This window comes from Haliotis asinina, chromosome 2, assembly GCF_037392515.1.
Source record: "Haliotis asinina isolate JCU_RB_2024 chromosome 2, JCU_Hal_asi_v2, whole genome shotgun sequence".
NCBI lineage: Eukaryota > Metazoa > Mollusca > Gastropoda > Lepetellida > Haliotidae > Haliotis > Haliotis asinina.
The window spans coordinates 56,502,384-56,521,174 of NC_090281.1; positions in this window are offsets into that span (position 1 = coordinate 56,502,384).

Consider the following 18,791-nt stretch of genomic DNA (forward strand, 5'->3'; position numbering starts at 1 on the left):
CGATGGATGTCCGACCAAATCATCAGAAATTGTCTGAGAAGTGGCAATTCGAGCGTCTCACCCAAACATTGGAACTGTCCTGATAGAACTTGCAAAAACCCTACCAGACGGTGTCGAGCAATGACGGCTGCAGGGGGTAATGTCACAGGTACTGACCTGAACGCCCCCTTGAGTGAAGTAAATTAATGCTGACAATGACAAGAATACATACGTTGATCTGTGTTAGGAATTTCTTTCACCTATGTACAAGATCAATCGACTTAAGAACACTTAAATACGTTCATTACATTCATATTTTATGCCTATGCGTTTCTTTTTTTGAAGAGTGTATCCACTGCTGATGTTTTACCAATGTGGAGAATTGAACCTGAGTTTTGCGTGAGTCAACCACTGCGAAGTCAAAGATGTAGTCACTGAGCTATCTCGTATTCGGGATATCAAAATATCCCGATTTTTTAAAGTACAGGACCCGTGGAGATCCGGGGTAGAATGAGTCTTCAGCAACCTATGCATGTCCCCAAACGGCGATTATGTTTGTCGTAAGAACCGAATTCCGTCCCTTGCCGTGTTATTGCTGGAATATCGCAAAAAGTGACGCAAGAAATATTCACCCACTCACTCCCGCACTAGATTTCCATGGACTAAAACCCGTGAAGATCGGGGTAGGAATTGGTTTCCAGTAGCCCATGCCGGTCGACAGAGGTGACTAAAGGGATCGGGTGGCCAGTCTCGCTGACCTGGTTGACACGGCAACGGTTCCCAGTTGGGTAGATCAATGCTCATGCTCTTGATCACTTGACTGTCTGGCCCAGACTCGATTGTTTGCAGACCACCACCATACAGCGTGAGTGTTGTTGAGTCTGGCGTAAAGTTAAACTCACTCACACCTTCCCTTGATATATTTTACCTGACCCTTGTTGTCTGAGAATGACAGAATCGTTGACGAGACGTTTTTGTGGTCATACCCGTGAAAGTCCGGGGTAGAACAGGCCTTCAGCAACCCATGCTTGCCATAAAAGGCGACTATGCTTGTCGTCGGTTCCCAATTGCGCAGATCGATGCTCATGCCGCTGATCACTGGAATGTCTGGTCCGGACTCGTTTATTTACAGCTCGCTGCCATATAGCTGGAATAGTGCTGGGTGCGGCGTAAAACTAACCTCACTCACTCAAAGTGGAGAAGACCGGATACGTGAGATTATGACTGTACTGACTGAAACCTTTGTTTCTCTTACTTGTAATAGGGAGTGAGTATTTGAGTTTAAAACACACGCCATACGTGATAATCACAACATCCAACAGACCAACGGAAGTGGGTTCATTAAAATGTAGGCAGGTCACATGACTGCGACTAACGGGATTGTGTTGTATACGGTCAGACATATTTAGGCTTGTCAAGAGATTGGATTCTTAAATGACACGAACAGAAGCGATATTTTAGTTTAGACACATGAATGTTCAATTTTTGTTGCACTGGCTATAGTCAGAGAGTTTACCTGCATTCTCGTCAACGGATATTCTCACCACGACTAATCTTAGTGAACAAAACGAAAAAAGCCACACTTCATGTACTAGTGTCGCTTTTTGCTGCTTTTAGCAATATTCCAGCAATAGCAGGGGTGGTGGGGTAGCCTAGTGGTTAAAACGTTAGCTCGTCACGCCGAAGATCCGGGTTCGATTCCCCACATGGGTACAGTGTGTGAAGCCCATTTTCTGGCGTCCCCCGCCGTGATATTGCTGGAATATTGCTAAAAGCGGCGTAAAACTAAACCAACCCACTCACCAGCAATAGCTTTAAATACGTCATCGTGTAAGCTAAACGCCTCTCAGCTTATATTGGCTGGAAACACCAATGATAGTAATCTAATTTGGATGCCACCTTGAACTTGGTGGAAATTCGTCTTCCAAAGGGATATGCTGACTGTTATTCCACAACGACTGCATCAAGAAAACGTCAATGTATACACTTGCACAAAAGTTAAGCGCCACTATTTTCATAGTGTCTTGATTTCACCACTGAAGATCAGAAATACAAACTATAAATGTTTATGACTGAATTAGCCTTCCATAGATTCTTGAACCTAAGATTGTCAAGATATGACAAGGAAAACGTTCTCCACGTGCAACTCCATTTCCCACCACCTGAATCTTGAAAATCAAGTTTCACACTCTTGGTTTCACCGGTCTGTTGTGAGATTCTCCTTTCACTTTAGAGTATGAATATGATACTTGTTGGTCCCTGACTAGGGTTCAGCATTAATGGGTTCTAGAAGGACCGGTGCGAGCGGAGTCTGTGTGATGTGTCTGAATGGGGTAATTAAATTAAATCTCATGTCACCTCACCTCATCTGTGGCAGTGATTTATCTCCTGAACATGTAAATAGCCTTAAAGGGTGGCACACAATACTTTTAAAAATACCATGGGCATACTAAGGACCTTTATAAAACTGCAGGTAGAAGCAAATATCCTGAAAATGTTCGATTCTGGCTCAGGCAAACCAGAGGAAGAAAGCACGAACAGTTACCCACGGAATCAAGGAGCTGACCATCCAGTCCCCTCTCGAAATGGAACAATTTGATAAGGACATACCGCACTGCCTATATTTGTTGTTGATGTGTAAATCCACATGCAGCAATTTTTCAAATATATGACTATGGTCTATAAGTATCATAGACTCGACTGCCGAGGGATACACTGTACGTAATCCACACCGTACCGTTCGTTAGAAGACAGTGTGTGAGTGAGTGAGTTTAGCTTTGCGCCGCTTTTAACAACATTCCAGCATTATCACGACGGGGAACACCAAAAAATCGAACGCCTTTACCACAGGACTACCCTACATCTGTCAGGTTACGATGACATGCAAGTAAGTCACCCGATCCACAGTCAACTGTTAGGACAGGTTGCTGTGGACCAATTCAAACCCGGAATCGTAGATACCCCACACTATTACATACGGATCAGGAAGTGAGGTATGATAATGATATACGTGCATGGACACTGACAAAGATAACAAGCGTGTGCAATGTCGGAGATGATCAAGCGCATATACGTCCGTGGTGTTCCAACATCTAATGCTGAGATTTCTCATTACCAGGCCAAGGACAGAGATACGGAGCCCCGTCACTGCCACTTCCGCGGTCAGCGAGCACCTGTCACACCTTGTCTACAGTGAAAAGGTTAGCAGTGTGAATAGTCATAGAGCACTGGCTCCAGCCGTCAGAGATGTCGCTATAGGGACGGTGGAGACTGAAGCTTCACTGCGTCTTGTTAAGTACAAATACGTTCCATGGAATCCTTGGTTTCCAGCGACAGGGTATTTATAGTTTGACGAATTTAACATATTTATAAGTGTGCGGAACTAAACAGCTGGATTATGTCTTTCATGGATACCTTAGAATAAGGTTTAGTTTCTAAATATATATATTATTTTGACAGTAGCAAACAATTCCTTTTAAACTGAAAAGGAGTTCCAAATCGACCCTCTAAAATTTAGAGTGAGCGAGTTTGTTTTACGCTGCACTCAGCAATGTTCCAGGCATAAGTCGGAGATCTGTAATAATCGATTCTGGACCAGACACTCCACTGACCAACAGCATGAGCATTGATCTACGCAATTGGGATACAATGGATCAACCAAGACAACACAATCAGGTTAGTCGCCTCTTGCGACAATAATGGGTTACTGGAGATACTAAAAATAGCTGGTTGGAATCAATGTTGGAATTGCTAGGTTCGAACCCATTGGTCTTGACATTACTAGTGAGCAACCACTACTGGGGCGGTCTGGAACTTCAATGTTTTGTTGAAGACGTCGCCAAAAGTCCGATATGGTGTTTCGTTGGATTTATGGACGAGCAACGGCATGTTGCAAAGTACCAGAGTAATCAAACCGAAAGCTTTCCATCTGTCATTTTCTTCGAGGGGTGTTGAACTTGTTCCGGAACGATGAATAGAAGTGTGTTCTGGTTTCTGCACTTCTTATGGCACCAATGGTACAAAGGGAAGACGCAGGGTTGTCTGGCGTGAACACTGTTGCCTTCCTCCTGGTTAATTCCTTGCTATTCGAACATGTTAAGACACTCTTTCACTGGTATAAATAATAAAAAATCATTCACGACATATCCAAGGAAAAAATCTTTGTCACAATACTTTTGTCTCTGTGTATGTATAAGAGGAATAGATAGTTACATTTAAAAAAGAATTATGGGATTGCTGATATCGATCTGGGTATGCAGGCATTTGGAAATAGGTTATTTCTTCATATATTTATGAAATTAATCCCTTCCACTTGAAGTCAAAGTGAAGACTAAATGATTTAGCCAAGATTCTACCCTAAGTTTATCGATGAACTTGTATCGTTCGGTAACTGTCAAATGGGTAATTACCTTCGGGGGTAGGGAGTTGGGGGTGGGGGTGGGGGTGGGTGGTTAGGAGGAGAGGTGAGGCAGACGAAATACTGGCGCTCACCCTACCTGTCTCTCTCTCTCACACACACACACTCACTCACACACACACACACACACACACACACACACACACACACACACACATCCGTACCTTCTGACCGCTTCCCTCTCATGAGTTACATCACAACCTTGCACCCATGAGTAAGACACCCATGCACCCGTCGTATATATCGGTAGGGCACCTGTGTCTCCCCGGATGGGTGTGATTAGACGTACACACCCGAAAGGAGGATGCAGTAGCTGGGTCAAGTAAGTTACCATCACATACTACTGGACGTTTGTTAACTACTTTATTTCTTTAATAAGTGGCGTAAGTACGACATCAATTATTCATGTTAGTACTGCTAAAACATCCTATCCCTGTGGAGGAATCTAATTCCAAGCTGGCCTTTGGCCTTTGGAGGAAGTTTACAACTCGGTTCCGTTAATCTCGTCAAATATCGCGAACATGACTGGAACATTCCATGGAAAGAAAATGTCAATAATTAGATAGTTTCCAGAACGTGAATTTAATTTCAGGTGAAATTTCGTAAAATGTGACAGCTGACGCGAATAACTGTCTTAGGAATTCTGTTCTGCATAAAGAGGGCGGAACACGTGAATTTTAAGTCTGCAAGCGCGCCAAGCTCAGGTCTTCAGACGCCATGGGGACGGTCGGCAGAATAAGAATGCTATTTAGATAATGTCCGTACCATCAAACCCCAAACAACCATTCAAGACTTGTTTATGTCATCCTCAACTGATATGCATCTCCGTCAGCATCTCCTAGATAGGCAGCGTCACGCGTGTAGGGAAACTATAGCTGTGCAAATGTACACTATCGGACAAAAGAAGGTATACACATTTTACACCTGACACTCATTATTGCCTACTGTCAAGCTGTGATCTCAGTTCTCCTTTAGACGTGGTTATAACGCCACTTATTACATAGGATGTTCATATGATACATGTGATATTACCAAGTATGACAGCCGCATTAATTTCATCGAATAACAGTTGAGTCAATTTCAGTCACCACCAAACACGTACTTTCTTCTAACAAACAGCTTAAAGTAAAAACAAAGCACAGACGACAGCGTAGTTTCCACAAAAATGCCTCGTTATGGAATTCGAACCACAGACCTTCACTGGGGTTCACTGTCCACATGACCAAAGATGTAAAGATTGTTGCAAATGCAGCTGATGTGAAAGGTGGAATCTGATTGTACAAAAGGATGTAAATAGTACGGACATAAACAACAATATATAGGCAATGGTACTGCCAACATTCCAGCCAAGTTCGGCATGCATGGATTGATGTGTTGAGTCAAGACGGAACATTATCCGAATTGTTGTGGGCACCATTCTCGAAGTAAACTACCGAGCGAAAGAGTACATGTATACGGTTGAACAGTAAACTGCACAAAGAAATTACGATCGGTTTCAAAACGTTGCTGGATTGACCTGTAGTGAGCTATATCCTGCATGTAATATCGACAATGATATTCGTATCAAATACATGGCCTTACAGAAACTTGAATGTAATTTTTCTCTTAGTCGCTGGCTCGTCACGCTGAAAATTCGAGTTCGACGGGGTACATGGGTACAGTGTGTAATGCCTATTTCTGGCGTCCCCTGTCGTGATGTTGCCATAGACTATTCCTGAAAGCTCCGTTAAACCAAACTCGCTGATTCGTTCCCTTCATTCCTTTCTGTCAAGCAGAAACCATCATTCATCGTCATGCAGTGCTGCTCTAGAGGAACGTCTGGATCTTCAACATCAGAATCTGTGACATTCCTTTTGTTGTAACCGTAACGGAGGAAAGTCCAGTCTTAACAATGGCCCTACGTTTGACCGTTTCTTATTTTCGTCCGCACTGAGCAATATTCCACTTATATGACGTCGGTCTCTAAATAATCGTGTCTGGACCGGACAATCCAGTGATCAAGATCCGGTAAGTATCGTCCGTATTGGAGTACGTTGACACCATCCAAGTCAGTGAACCTGACCATGCGTTGCTGACTCTTGTTCGGATCGTCACAAGTCTGGATTGGTCTTCAACAACCCTTCCTTGTGGTAAGAGGCGACTTAAGAGATCAGACTCGCTGTCTTAGTTCACGCATGTCGTGATATTCCAACAGCGCAAATCGATGTTCATGCTATTGATCACTATACTAGCACTAGATGGTCAGATCCAGACTGAATTATTTACACACCGCCGATATACAGCTGGAATATTGGTGCTTGCGACGCTGCATATCAAACGAAAAGACAGATACGTTCATTGTGAAAGAGCAATGAATAACCCAAGTCGTTTGTTTCGCGTGCATAAATAAGGGACGCAATCGATGATAAACATCCGGGTATGTGGAGACGCGTAGACTCGCAAACCTCGAATCAAGGATACAGCTGTCATGTTACCATTCTCTGGGAGAGTCGCAACCAAATTGTTTCGACGGATCCGAGACTTCACAATGGCCATCTATACATACATAGTAATGGTTTCATTCAGAGACGTAACCAACGCTGTTGTCAGAATCGTACGATACTGTCATCCTTGTAACGAGCACCTGCTGTCATCCACTGTAATCTGCTCCCATCCCTGGTAGCGAAACCTAAGTGGACCATTGTCGGCGAGGATGTTATATTATTATCACTTGGACGGGGTCGGATTGTAAGTGGGCTCGTTACGTTCGTGGTCCGGTTCGAATCCCACACGCTTGATGGTCAGGCTCGTTGTCACCTACTGGGAAATCTGTAATATTGCAAAATGATGAGTAGTACTACTTCACAAATAAGAATAAATGCACTCTCTGACAAGGTGATCTAGGTGTAGACTGGAATATGGAGAGTATTAGTTCTTTGTTGACATCATTGATGGCCATATGTGGTCTGTCTTTACTGCAATGGATGACGTTGACCTCGATGCACCTGAATACCTTCGTAACAACAACATCATTAAAGGCACGTACTTACCCCAAGGGTGGATGAACATTTAAAAATATTTAGCGCAAAGGATGAGGTCCTAATCCTGCATGTAAACTAAGACGAAAATCAGTCAAAATCCAGTGATAGAAGTTATTATACAATTACAATTTCACACCAGGAGACAGCTATGCCTTTAAATTAATGAAGCGAGGCGGCATTGGCGATGTTCACTTGCTGTAGCTTTGATTGTGTTAATTAATTACCCATAATGCTTGCCAACAGTTTGCTAACATCCGCTTGATGGTGAATGGTTACTTGTGTTGGTACAATGGTGGGTGATCAGATATCTGACACAGCGATTATCGAAGAGAAGGTGTTTTGCATAAGGAGATAGTAAACGCACGGAGTAAGTGGCCAGGGCCCTTGGACGAGGCAGACTGACGCCAAAGATACGACATTTGTCTAACGGTGTAATCATGGTCTGTGCCGGTGGCCAGATTGTACCATTGGTAGGGCTCTCGGATTTTGTGTGGAGACATTCTTCAGGTGCGTATACGGCAGGAAAACAAGGTTTAAAAACACACACACACTATCAACCTTAATATTTTAAAACAAACAAACAAATCTAACGAAAAGACAATTCAGTCAGAAACATTTTGATGCAGGGTAGGCTTTCTGGCACACACTCTATTTTTTCCAGTTTTCTGAAGCACATCTTTTTGTGCAAAGCGTATTCTGGGACAAAATTATTTTTTCGGTAAAATCCTAGACCCTTAGGTTTGATCAACTGTTAAATATGCTTCCGGTAAAATGGACGACATGTACAACATCAAAGCATTGGTCATCTGGAGTTTCATGATTAAGTTGTCACTGAGTATTTAGCAAATAAGCAAGTAATTACCATTTACTATTTTTAAGGGCTTTGGCTTATTTGAAGAGGAATGCACCTCTGTCGGCATGCGTCTCACATATAACACTACAATGAGTTGAATACCTGGGTGTGACCTATTTATGTGCCTGTATCCACAAGTGGCTTTGCCTTGTACGGAGGAGACGGTAGGTGTTTCCTATATCATATATCAATATCATACGGACCAAAGTCACCACATGTCATATCTAAGCCACTGTATGAATAATTATACACAGTCTATATGTCACACTGAAGAAACACACTACCCAACAGGTCGCACCCTACATATACATACGCACACACACACACGAAATGAAAAACTAATAATAAAAAACCCCAAAACAAAAACACACAAAACAACTGAAACAAACACATTACTTCTTCATCTTTGAGAAATCTAGTGAGGCGTCAGACTAAATCCAATTCCATCTCCGTGAGAGTCCACATCGATTTTAAAACATATCGATGTATCGCTGCGCATGATGCCCCCCTCTCCAGCCAGCTGACCCCGTCGTTAGCCGGGCAGCTATAGGGATCGCAGCATTTATACATCATGTGACGTATTTGCACGAGCGCGTTAGGAGATCCGCTTGATCTGGGGCAGTGGGTCACGGCGTTTGCTGACAAACGGGCTCATAGTTCAACACCGTCAATTTGATTGTTTTCATATTATTGCTCTCAAGAGAACAATCACTGGTCACATTGTTTCGGTGAAGGGAGCGTTCGTCACATAGACAAAGCAGGCCTACAACAATGGTAGGGGGGGAAGGGAGAAGGTGGGGGAATGGGGGTTGTCGGGGGCTTTGATTGATATTCAGTCACAATTGGGGAATGGTCGTGAGAAAGTAGTTTTTGCTAGGTTTGGGGAAAACCTATTTGCTGAGCAAAATGCGTTATTTGTACAGTAAAGCCCACTTTCCTGACCTGGGGGCGTATTAACATAGACCTACTTTGGTACAAAGGTAGGGGCGCTCGCACATCGTGGACCTGGGTTCGATTCCCATCATGGTTTCAATATGTGAAGCCCATTTTAGCTGTCTTCCGCCGTGATGTTGCTGCAATATTTGTAAAAGAGGTCTAAAAACCATACTCACTCACTTGTACAAGGTCGAAAAGCATGTTTTCAGTACTCACTCGAAGTCACCCTCATGTAAGGAAACAACAGATTTTAATGGTGGAATACAATGTACGTCTTCCGGTGAATATATAAATGCTGTTTGAGGAAATCTTTGAAATTAATCGACTCACTCTAGTTTTCGTGCCATCGTCAGATAAATTCACATTCCGTGAAACAAGGCCCTAATTTGACAAGAGGATCTTCTATCTGCGAGGTACTATTTCTATGAGTTCCCCACTCGCATATTCCGTAACCAGAAGCAGGCTTGTGTCGGAATGACACGAGAGGACACGAATTACGACGCTAAACGACAACGAGGATATCTGTAGTCTTTCTGGCTCTTGTAAATGATGTACGACTTATCCCGCTTGTTATGTTGTAACACAACACTGCTGCAGTGTCCCTGGCTGTATGATGTATTGGAAATACAACACTCTCATGTGCATGTACTAAATGACCCCGTGATTGACGGGCCTGTGTCCATTCCTGCAAGAGATATTGGATGAAAGCATTGATCAGTGAAGGCTCTTTAGCGATCTCGTTTCACAAAGCAACGCGAACCTTATGGACGGAACTTCCAGTCTTGTACCACAGATTAACGATTATCTGTGTGCAGCGTGCGCTGGGGACCATTTTCACAAAATGATCTTAAGTCAACGAAGGCGTTACTTTACAGTTGTCGTTTCATAAAACAGTATCGTAAACATCGTTGGTTTCACAAAACAGCTACAATGATCGTCGTTTTCACAAAGCAGTTGTAAAGATCATCGGTTTCACAAATCAGTTCTCGTAAACATCGTCGGTTTCACAAAGTAGTTGTAAACCTAACCGGTTTCACAAAGCAACTACAAGACGACTTGCATGCTAACCCATGGACTTACCACCCATGGACTATTCCAGGAAGCTGGCATCGTTGGACAATGATATACAACGTAGTTCTCTACAATTATATATTTCGATTCACGACAACCGTGGTAATTGCGCTCCGATGAATGGACGTTTGCGACGTACTAGACGAAATGACTTTTACAGATTACGCTGAGAGTACCAAAGTCTTGTTCGTATGATTGTTTCCACACAGGACCGACTCCACGGTGTTGTGGATAGAGCGTCTGCAAGGGGAGCGGAAGGTCGCGGTTTGATCCCGCTGAGCCATATCAAAATAGTTTAATATATGCTACTTTTGTTTCCCTGCCCAGTCCTCGGCTTTGAGGGGGCATATAAATCACAGGCAGACTCATTCATATCGTGTCTGGGTACACGTGAACTAGCCTGAAAGCGAGGAGGATAGCGCCCGAATGTTCACTTTATCGACCACTAGTTTGACAGAGTGAAATAGGGGTAATGTTGCTGACGGAATACAACCCATCCAGATGATATTTATTAAAATACAGCAAGGATATTGATTTAGGTTTAAATTTGTATTTGATAAAAATATACTTAAGAAAACCAGTTCACTGAAATAGAATGACTTGTTAATGTTCCCATAATGATAATTTTAAATGCAAATTGTTCATAATCTAGTTATAATACTGTCAACCATGAAGGTTTTATTTGTAATTAATGACGAGCTTGAGCTTGCCACGATGTGGCCGAAATACTGACAAAGTGACAAAAACATTAAACCCACTCATTTAGTCATCTGAAAGGACAATAAGTAAGTCTGAGTTCTAGGAGTCTGTAAAACACTTATTAAAACAAGAATACAAGGACAGTCACTTTTGACTGTAAGTATGAAAGCATGGTAAGTAATGGGCGTGTCTGTTCGCCTTGAGCACTACTGGGTAATCCATGCGTAATGTGTTACATGACTCGGAGTAAGCACATTAGTTACATATTGTCCAGATGATGTACCTGACGTCTTCGATCAGAGACCATCTGGCCATGGTTAAACAACATCATTAACAAGTCGCAGACGTCAATCGAACACATCTAAACACATTTCGACACCGGAATGAGCATTGTCTGGTCTAGCATCCACATTTCTCTTCATGGAGGTCATCTGCCACCACTGGTGTTTGTAAATCCTGTGATAGTTGCAGCGATTCCGTGCAACTCGGCCACTTTTGTTTCTAATCAGCCATCACAAATAGACAAAAGACGAGTCCATTGATTGAACCAGGGGTCGGCTTTTTCCGCCCCAGATTGAAATGTCAAGTATGATCGCGCGGCGATCACTACGCTGGCCATGGATACCAGCTCCACCGATCACGCAACTTCCACCGACTATGCGACTTCATTTTCGCACGAATCAATCCAATTATAACATCACGAGAGTGATAATTTCAGTGAAATTTTGGCAATTTAGACATTTAATAGCAGAGATAATAAGGTAATGGCGGACATCTGCCCCCGGAGGGATTCCACGCGCGCACTGCACTTCCGCTCTAGGTAAACATTGTCGACACCTGTCTCTGAGAGCAGCAATTTGATGCCGGGGCTTACCGCATGTCTCTTTGATGTCATAAATCAGATTGGCGCTATGAAACCCCACTTAGGCCGGCACTAAGGGACTGTCGAGTTATTTCCTGCAAAATTTGAAATCGGACTCGAACAAAATGATCGTACAATTCCAATTATGTGCGTGCTTGGCTCCTGGGACGCCTAAGTCTGTCAATCTCGCAATATCACGTGGAATCTCGCGAGACCCATTGTTCCAAGGTTTGCAGTTATGGTGCACACCTGACGTAACCATTTAAGAAAGGAGAGTGAGTCGCTGACAACAAGGGCTGTGTATTAGCAACAAAATCGCAATATATTGCGATATAGGTACCCATATTGTGATGCGTATTGCGATATATTGATACCGCAAGTTTTTGACAGTGAGTGGCACTAATTGTGCTTGTCAGTCCTATTTTCTACATTATAAGTCCCTAAACATTTATATTATTGTTCTGGTATCAGTAATCTCAAAATTAGGTTTCATGGTCAAGGATACTATTTTCCTTTCTGTACAATTTATAGTATTACAGCTGTTACGGTTAAGAATTTACGGTGACAAACTATGCAAGAAATCCCCTGTGAACCAGCAAAACAGAACAAAGACAAGTTTAAAATATTCAGATATTATTATTTAGCAACGAGAGCAAGGTATACAAAGTCACAGTTCAAAAGTCACAATATCGATTTCAAATACAATACAAATGCGGCAAAATCTAAGGCAATGGATCACAAAATATATAGTATAGCAAACTCACCAAATTCTTAGTACGAGAAAGAAACAGTTATGTACAATGAAAACAGTGAGCGTTCTGACAGCAGTAGATCAGGCGTTGACAGATAAAGCGTTGGCAATGTAACTCCAGGCAATATCCGAATGTGTGTCCTCAAAACACAGCAGCTAGCATTTATACACATTTTCAGTCGTTTCCCGAAAGTACGAGCACTTACTGCCATCGCCAACACTGTAGAGTACACACAGTATGTAGTTTTGTCATTGAATAACGAAGGGAACCATTTGTTGTGAATAAAAATATGTGTAGACTATAACTGAAAATTATCACACAAACGTCTTATATATTCTTTACCTAATATACAGGTTACTCATACCGGTTCTCAGAAAGAATATTGCAATACGTATCGTATAAAAGGAGTATTGCGATATACCGGTATACCGGTAATACCGTGCTGCCTTACTGACAACAGAAAACTCTATTATTGTTCTTTTACATGCACTGAATACTTGACGAAGCTCACTTAGTACGCATGTACGTGTTACATCCGTTAAAAGTCTTACACTTCTAGATTATTCCTTAACAATGGTAGACCTTACATCTGAAATCACACTTGTTTGTGTCTACAAATATGATAAAGTTGTGTTTAATTAGCAGCAAAAGCTTTGAAATGATTCGACGGTCTTCGTGATTTTTGATTGCACGGAATACCTAGTGACTAGGACTGAGAACCATTCGGACCCACAACTTGTGTTTTCTGCAGGTCCTTATTGCCGACAGCATTTTTCAGCCCCTGAAACTAAGAGAAATATTTCCATATTAAAATATAGGACCTACTCATTCTGATTAGGACCTTTAACGTTATATGGTTCTGATTCCTTAGGGCTTGCAGCTTTTCAGGTTTAAGGGCAAACACTTTTCTGGAGTTGTTTCACCGTTACTCCGATAAGAAGAGAGTGGGATTTCTTAAGTTTGAAGGTGAAAATGAACAGCAACCTTGATGAGCCCTTAATGGGTGTGTGTTTGGGGAGACTTGGTTGGTCCTGTCACACAGAAAAGTATATCTGTGCATGTCTGTGCATGTGTGTGCATATTTGTGTATGGCTGTGATGGATGATAAGAAATTTTACTTTTGATGCGAGATTCCAAGCAACTGAGTTCCTGCAGCTTTGTTTTGTCTGAAAATGAATGTCGCTGTACACTTAATGTGTGTAATTTAGGACCGCTTTTTTCTTTGTGAAATATACTGATTTCAGAGATTATATGTTAGTGTGAACACCTGGTCGATCTACGTCTATGTACAGCCTATTGACCAATCAGACCCAGCCTTTCTTTTTACTTTCAACAAAATGGCGGCACCCTGTCAAGGCGAACTGTTCACGAAAACTGTCACACTGCCATGCTGAACTCCGATGAGTACCCTTTAAGGGGTGTCCGACACGTAGATGAGTGCCCTTTAAGTGGTGTCCGACACGTAGATGAGTACCCTGTAAGGGGTGTCCGACACGTAGATGAGTACCCTGTAAGGGGTGTCCGACACGTAGATGAGTACCCTGTAAGGGGTGTCCGATACGTAGATGAATGCACCCTAAGTGGTAACTGATACATAGATAAGTACAGTTTAATTGGGGGCACATACGTAGATGAGTACCCTTTAAGGGGTGTCCGACACTTAGATAAGTACAGTTTAATTGGGGGCACATACGTAGATGAGTACACTTTAAGGGGTGTCCGACACTTAGATAAGTACAGTTTAATTGGGGGCACATACGTAGATGAGTACACTTTACACTTGGTGAGTATACTTTACATGGAGGACTATAACTGTCCGTGGGATTATTGGTCAGTGTGCGTTATGCAATTAAAACGGTTAAACCGTGGTGGACCTTGTGTGCATCGGAAACAGTGTAACTACCCTAGCTTACAATCACGACAATTATTGTCTCAGGTACGTTCGTTGTCTCTCACACCAAAATGTGAGACTGACGGAGGTTTGACCTTGACAGCGGAGCAAGACACTCTGGACTTAATCTGCTGAAAACTGGACAAAGGTAGCTAATATTACGGCACCCTTAGTCTGTGACTCAGAAAAACAAACCATCGATTCCTCGAATCTCTTCTGTTTGGTTCTTATGCCAGGCAAGTGACGGTCGTGTCTCCATTTTGGTAGCGCAAGCGCTTCGAGCTGTTGCAGATCCCAGCTGACCGATTAATTTGCTTACCCTATACAATCGGCGGCTTTCAACGAACCTGCTGGTGAGCAGGATATCCGTGTTCCGGAATAAGGATTTCTTTGTCCCTCTGCGTAAGAACAATCACGGATGTTCTGTTGCCGAGGCTGAACGTCAACAATCTGACAAAGATTCGTTGACGTATTACAGCAAATGATCTTCCATCGAAACTGGGAAATGGGAATTTGTTTGATGTAGTATGTAAGGACAATGGCCGGCACACAAAAGATCGGCAGGCGAAGATCCTGTCCGGAGCTGTATAATGCGACAAGTGGGGTCGGGGGGTCAGACTCGCTGACGATCCCAGTCACGCAGAACGGTGCTCAGGATGTCAGTCGTTGGAGTGTCTAGCCCAGATTTGATTTTTAAGTCAAAGACATATAGTTGGAACATTTGCTTAATTCGACGTTAAGCAAACAGCTTAACCATCATACATAACAACTTTTTCTAAGATGTAAATCCTTTCTGTTCCTACCTGTTTGATTGTTGTTTAACGCTGCAGCTTTGTCCAGCTGGGTGGCGGCGGCCATGACACAACGCTACAACGAGACTACGTAACTAGGAACTAGGATAAATGACAGTGATGGACGGAGGAGGAGATATGATAACCGCAGCCAGTGATATAACTGTTTGGTCGGCTTTCAAGAACTTGGTGAATCAATACCGAAACATTCGACTTCCTGGACACCAATTTTATTTATTGAACAGAGCGGATTCTTACGCCATTATCAAGCTAAACTTCGCTATAAGAGGTGAACAGTTGGTTGCTATTCATGAACCCGAAAGCTTCGTTAAAACATAATTTGATGATGTTTATGATGATGATGAAAGTTCAGCAGATCCCGGTTCGACAAAGGGACGAAATCCTTCCAAAAGAGATACATACAGCGACTTCGAGCACTGGGACATAAGAGTCCCGGTACATACATGAACAATGAGACAAATATTCATATTCCCTTCGGCAGTTTTACACACCAGTAAATGTTTGACACACATGTCACAAAATCTGACGTTTGTTTTTTTACGCCCCTTTAAATGGAGAAGATTTAATATAACTACAGGCCACATGAATACATATTAGTGTTGTACACCAAATCCCCCAGCCGCCTGGCGGCGGGAAAAGGCGCGTGCTAACATCCATGGCGTCATAAACCGGACTAACACCGAGTGAAACCAGATTACAGGAATATTTGTATTCATGTATTCCTCCAGGCTTGATAGCGTTTGTCAAGATGGGAATAACATCCGGGCACTTCGTGTCACGGCCATTCAGCCTCCCGCTGTCCACCACAAAACGGCGAAAGAACACAAAAAGCGCCGTTATTGGGAACGGACAGTGAGCTCTGCGCGAGAAGTCGAACGAGATTTGGGGAAAAAGTTCAATTAACTTGCATAATTGATCTTGATTAAGCGTCACGGCGACACGTAAATCTCGTGCGCGCATCAGCATTCTGTCAGTCTTTGCAAATCAAATGAAACAATCACGAGTCCCGTTTTTTCTCATTGAGATGGTTTCAGGTTGAGATTTGACATGTTTTTGTAACAGCAAGGTTGGCCAGTCTTCGAATGCGTTTAACTGTTAGTACAGTGTCGCTAAATTAGCTATTTTCTCATCAGAACTGAGATTACTGAATCAGATATCGTAAACATTTAAGAGGCAGATAGATTACTCAATCCGATTTAGAAAGAGGTCAAATGTTATATTGGGTATAATTGGGATTACACTTTCTCAGTAAGTCGCCATGGCTAAGCGGGTTAGACGGTTGATCTGGTGTGCTGGCGATACAGATGCCTGACTCTGAGTGTGTTGGCTCGAATCCCGAATCGGACTCAACCCAACAAAAGTATTAGAATCTGTATTGGAAAAGTGTTATCCCAGACACAACAAACATGCATGTTATTATAAAAAGCAAAAGAAATGAAAACAATAACACTATTGTGTCGGTTTCTTGATAATCTCTGTTACTACCTTAATCCAACCACGAAAGGAGGGGTCCAGTTTCCAAGTCAATTGTTTTCTTCACAGACTTACATACTGCCTCTGAAATGGATTGATTCAAAGAAAAAAAACAAGGACAGTAAAGAAATGCGATGATCTAAAAATAGTCTCGAACTATTTCCAAGGAACTCCTAGAACATATCATATCCTTTTGGCAAACCATAGTCATTCCCTTCGTAAAGATTTTTCAGTGTTGGATTGTGCTTTGCATAGTTTAGCGAAGTTTCAAATTCGACAGAGCCGCCATTTTCATGCTTCGAACGACACACCATCTGACTGGTTTGCCACGATTCTTAGCAATAATGGCGCTCCACCCAGGTAAGAGTCTTCTTGTGGGACACGCTAAGAAGCGATTTTTTTCAGGTAGGGCTTTTTTCATAGAAAAAAATGAGGAGGGAAGATGGATGATTGGGACGCGACAAAGTTAAAATTATTTTTTTAAAATAATTGCAATAAAACATTGTGGCGGGCACAACAAAGTGACTCACCAATGCCAGGGAAACATTTCACCTTTTTATTTAGAATTATAATGTATTGTTGTAGCTTAAGACTTACCATGAATAAATTTCACCCATCCTTCCCTGGGCATAATCTGGCCTAGATTTTCGAAGCTCTCTTAGCGCTAAGGTTGTCGTAAATTAATGTTAACGCATGGCAACTATGGCATACAAGTGAGAAACGTTTCATTTTTTCATTTAGCCTTACGAATTGGTCTGTGAATGAGTGAGTAAATATGGCTTTGCGCCGCTTGTAGCAATATTACTACAATATCACGACGGGGGACATCAGGAAGGGCTTTCATACGTGGCAAGGTATGTTTTGCCTCAACCGAGCTACGGCACTGCAAAATGGTGGAGATACCTCTTAGTTACGTAGGAAATCAGCGGTAAGTCACACCTGTAGACACGTCGATTGCCTGTTCTAGACTGTCTTTCCTCCCTTGTTATTTCATATATGGATTACCAACATTTTGTAAATTCACCTCTCACCAGAGGCAAGAGTGAAGTTATTGGTCATCTCTCGATATTCCAGTCTCGCAGACTGGACGTCAATCACAGGATTATCTGACCCAGGCACTATTGTTTACAGGCCGTCATACTGCAGAAATATTGCTGTGTATCTTGTTGATTGTAGTCCGATCGTGCTGCCTCCAACAAAAAGCAAGTTCTCATTCAAATGCGTCAAAAAGAGAAGGGTCAATGAGGAGACTTACGAGAAGCATTTTTAGCCACCACCATCTACTCACAGCCACATTCCTCCACACGCAAGCACACACACAAACACAGGGATATATTATTATGTCGAAATGTCAGAAATCAACGCTAATACGTCTAAGCAGATTGTTGCTTTTGATAAAAAACGTTATATGGGTCATGCAGGTGGTTGCACGAGCAGCGTTTCCGCTGGCAGCACGTGCAGCATGATTAGTCTGACGTTGAAATACTTCATGCTGTTACATGTTACAAATGTGACACCAGTGTTGTACTGAGTCGATATTAAACTGATAACGTTGATAATGCAGCAGTAATACTGTGTTCCCTACACAACAAGGTCGGGACAATATATAATGCAGATGACAGTGTAATTAGGCAAACATGCCAACTGGCCGACAGATCTTCTTGTTAATCACATTTGCTGCTAGACCCTCATCCTGACATGTGATTGACAGACGGTTAATTCTCGACGGTTCCCATCTGGGACGGCTAACTCGATCAGCAACGTGGTCGTGACATACATGGTAAGCATTAGTAACACAAAGGTGCCTGATGAGAAGAAAAACTACGTTGAAGACAATAACTGACTTTAGAGTAGCCAGGCCACAAAAAAAACCCACAAGTAAATATCCGTTTTTGCGGACGTTTTCTCCATGCTGTAGTATTCTTCATGTTGCTACATACCACAGTTTCGCGTGTTATGACGTTACTACTGTTGCCCTTTCGTCTGCTGTGATGTTGCTACATGTTGCAGTTTCGCGTGTTATGGC